Genomic DNA, 4,457 nt, shown 5'->3' with positions numbered 1-4,457 from the left:
AGAATGTACAAAATAAAAGGATGTAAAATATAACAACATATACCTAAAATGTGGTGATGACAGGAGTAAAGAATGGGTTCAAACTTGTGACCATCAATTTAATATAGACTGTTATTTGCAGAAGAGGATATATACAACCTAAACCATATATCAAAACCACTAACAAATATGCAAAGAATAAAGGGAAAGAAATCCAAGTATATCACTAAAGAAAACCAGCAAACCATGAGAGAGAAAGACAAAGAAAGGATCAGAGAAAATATTCAGAAACAACCACAAAACATTAAAAAGTCACTAAGTATGTATCTGTCAATAATTACTCTGAATGTAAATGGACTAAACACTCCAATCAAAAGACACACGATGTCAGAATGTATTAAAAAAAAAAAAAGACCCATCCATATGCTGCCTACAAGAGACTCATTTTAGATGTAAAGATACCTGCAGACTGAAAGTGAGGAGATGGAGAAACATCTATCATGTAAATGGATGTCAAAAGAAAGCCAGTGTAGCCATACTTAGACAAACTAGATTTGAAGTCAAAGACTGTAATAAGAGATGAAGAAGGGCACTACATCATAATAAAGGGGACAATCCAACAAGAAGATCAGGAGATCTAACAACAGTAAATATTTATGCCCCTAACTTGGGAGCACCCAAATATATACAACAGTTAATAACAAACATAAAGGAACTCATTGATAATAATACAATAGTAGTAAGGGACTTTAACACACCACTAATAGCAATGGACAGATCATCTAAGCAGAAAATCAAGAAGGAAACAATGGCTTTGAATGACATGCTGCGCCAGATGGACCTCATAGATATATTCAGAACGTTTCATCCTAAAGCAGCAGAATACACATTCTTCTCGAGTGCACATGGAACATTCTCCAGAATAGATCACATACTGGGACACAAATCAGCCTTCAACAAGTACAAAAAGAGTGAGATAACCACATCAAAAACTAATGATGTATTGTTTGGTGACTAACATAACATAATAAAATTTAAAAAAGAAAAGAAAAGAAAAAGAGTGAGATACCATGCATATTCTCAACCACAACACTGTGAAATTTGAAGTCAAACACAAGAAAAAATTTGGAAAGACACAAATACATGGAGGTTAAAGAACACCCTACTAAAGAATGAATGGGTTAACCAGGAAATTAAAGAAGAAATAAGAAAATACATGGAAGCAAATGAAAATGAAAACATGACAGTCCAAAATCTTTGGGCTGCAGCAAAGGTGGTCTTAAGAGAAAAGTATATTGCAATACAGGCTTACTTCAAGAAGCAAAAAAAATCTCAAATACACAACCTAACCTTACACCCAAAGGAGCTAGAAAAGGAACAACAAATGAATCTTAAAGCTGGCAGAGGGAGGGAAATAATAAAGATTAGAGCAGAAATAAACGATACAGAAACTAAAAAAACAGAGAACAGATCAATGCAACCAGGAGCTGTTTCTTTGAAAAAAAAAATCAATAAAATTAATAAATCCCTAGGCAGACACATCAAAAAAAAAAGAGAGAGAGAGAGAGAAAGATAGAAAGGAACCCAAAAAATAAAAGCACAAATGAGAGAGGAGAAATAATAACAAACCCCACAGGCATACAAACAATTATAAGAGAATATCATGAAAAACTATATGCCAACAAAGTAACACCCTAGAAGAAATGGATAAATTCCTAGAAACATACAAACTACCAAAACTGAAATAGGAAGAAATAGAAAACCTGAACAGACCCATAACCAGCAAAGAAATTGAATCAATAATTTAAAAACCCCCAACAAACAAAAGTCCAGGACCAGATGGCTTCCCAGGGGAATTCTCCCAGACATTTGAAGAGTTAATAGCCATTCTTCTCAAACTATTTCAAAAGATAGAAAAGGAAGGAAAACTTCCAAATTCATTCTATGAGCCCAGCATTACCCTGATACCAAAACCAGATAAAGACACTGATAAAAAATAGAACTACAGGCCAATATCCCTGATGAACACGGATGTAAACATTCTCAATAAGATACTAGCAAACTGAATCCAACACTATGTTAGCCCAGTGATGGGTATTAAGGAGGGGATGAATTGCATGGAGCACTGGGTGTTATATGCAAACTATGAATCATGGAACACTACATCAAAAACTAATGATGTCCTGTATGGTGACTAACATAACATAATAAAAAATTTTTTAAAAATCACTCATCACGATCGAGTGGGATTTATTCAATATAAAGGATGGTTCAATATTTGCAAATCAATCAACATGATACAGCACATCAATAAGAGAAAGGATAAGAACCATGTGATCATTTCAAAAGACACGGAAAAAGCATTTGACAAAGTACAACATCCATTCATGATAAAATCCTCAATAAAGTAGGGATAGAGGGAACATACCTCAACATAATAAAGGCCATATAAGAAAATCCACAGTGAACATCATCTTCAACAGGGGAAAATACAACAGGGATGTCCACTCTCAACACTGTTATTCAATATAGTGCTAAAGTCCTAGCCTCAGTAATCAGGCAACAAAAAGAAATAAAAAGCATCCAAATCAGCAAGAAAGAAGTCAAACTTTCACTATTTGTAGACAACAGATACTCTATATAGAAAACCCAAAAGATGCCACCAAAAAACTGCTAAAACTGATTCACGAATTTGGTAAAGTGGCAGGATACAAAATCAATGTACAGAAATCTGTTGTATTTCTACACATCAGTAATGAAACAGTAGAAAGAGAAATTAAGGAATCAATCACACTTACAACTGCATCAAAAATAATAAGATACTGGGGTACCTGGGTGGCTCTGTCAGTTAAGCATCCAACTCTTGATTTTGGCTCAGATCATGATCTCAGGGTGGTGAGATCAAGCCGTGAGTCAGCCTCCCCACTCAGCAGGGAGTCTGCTTAAGATTCCCTCTCTGTCTCTTCTATCCTTCCCCACTGCTCATGAGCTCTCTCTCTCACTCTCTTTCTCAAATAAATAAATAAATCTTAAAAAAAAAAATAAGACTGTCTCTTTTGCTGTGCAGAAGATTTTTATCTTAAGTCCCAAAAGTTCATTTTCATTTTTGTTTCCCTTGCCTTTGGGGACATGTCTTGAAAGAAGTTGCTGCAGCCAATGTCGAAGAGGTTACTGCCTATGTTCTCCTCTAGGATTTTGATGGATTCCTGTCTCACATTGAGGTCTTTCATCCATTTTGTGTATGGTGTAAGAGAATGGTCAAATTTCATTCTTCTGTATATAGCTGTCCAATTTTCAGCACTATTTATTGAAGAGATTGTCTTTTTTCCATTGCATATTTTTTCCTGCATTGTGAAAGATTATTTGACCATAGAGTTGAGGGTCCAAATCTGGGCTCTCTATTCTGTTCCATTGGTCCATGTGTCTGTTTTTGTGCCAGTATGATAAAAAGTCAATAAAACAAAGAGGCAACCCACGGAATGGGAGAAAATTTTTGCAAATCACACTACAGATAAAGGGCTGGTATCCAAGATCTATAAAGAACTTCTCAAACTCAACACCCAAAAAACAAATAATCAAGTCAATAAATGGGCAAAAGACATGAACAGACACTTCTCAAAAGAAGACATACAAATGGCTAAGAGACACATGAAAAAATTTTCATCATCATTAGCCATCAGGGAAATTCAAATCAAGACCACATTGAGAAACCACCTTACACCAGTTAGAATGGCAAAAATTGACAAGGCAAGAAACAACAAATGTTGGAGAGGTTGTGGAGAAAGGGGAACCCTCTTACACTGTTGGCAGGAATGCAAGTTGGTACAGCCACTTTGGAAAACAGTGTGGAGGTTCCTCAAAAAATTAAAAATAGAGTTAACCTATGACCCAGCAATTGCACTCCTGGGTATTTACACCAAAGACACAAATGTAGTGAAAAGAAGGGCCATATGCACCCCAATGTTCATAGCAGTAATGTCCACAATAACCAAACTGTGGAAAGAGCTGAGATGCCTTTCAACAGACGAATGGATAAAGAAGATGTGGTTCATATATACAATGGAATATTACTCAGCCATCAGAAAAGATGAATACCCATCTTTTACATCAACATGGATGGGACTGGAGGAGATAATGCTAAGTGAAATAAGTCAAGCAGAGAAAAACAATTATCATATGGTTTCACTTATTTGTGGAACATAAGGAATAGCATGGAGGACATTAGGAAAAGGAAGGGAAAAATGAAGGGGGGGAGAATCAGAGGGGGAGATGAACCATGAGAGACTATGGACTCTGAGAAACAAACTGAGGGTTTTAGTGGGGAGGGTGGTGGGGGGATGGGTTAGCCCGGTGATGGGTATTAAGGAGGGCATGTATTGCCTGGAGCACTGAGTGTTATACACAAACAATGAATCATGGAACACTACATCAAAAGAAAGAAAGAAAGAAAGAAAGAAAGAAAGAAAGAAAGAAAGAAA

Source organism: Mirounga leonina, unplaced genomic scaffold (assembly GCF_011800145.1).
Source record: "Mirounga leonina isolate KUSES-001 unplaced genomic scaffold, KU_Mleo_1.0 Mir_353, whole genome shotgun sequence".
Lineage (NCBI taxonomy): Eukaryota > Metazoa > Chordata > Mammalia > Carnivora > Phocidae > Mirounga > Mirounga leonina.
This window is presented reverse-complemented; position numbering follows the sequence as displayed.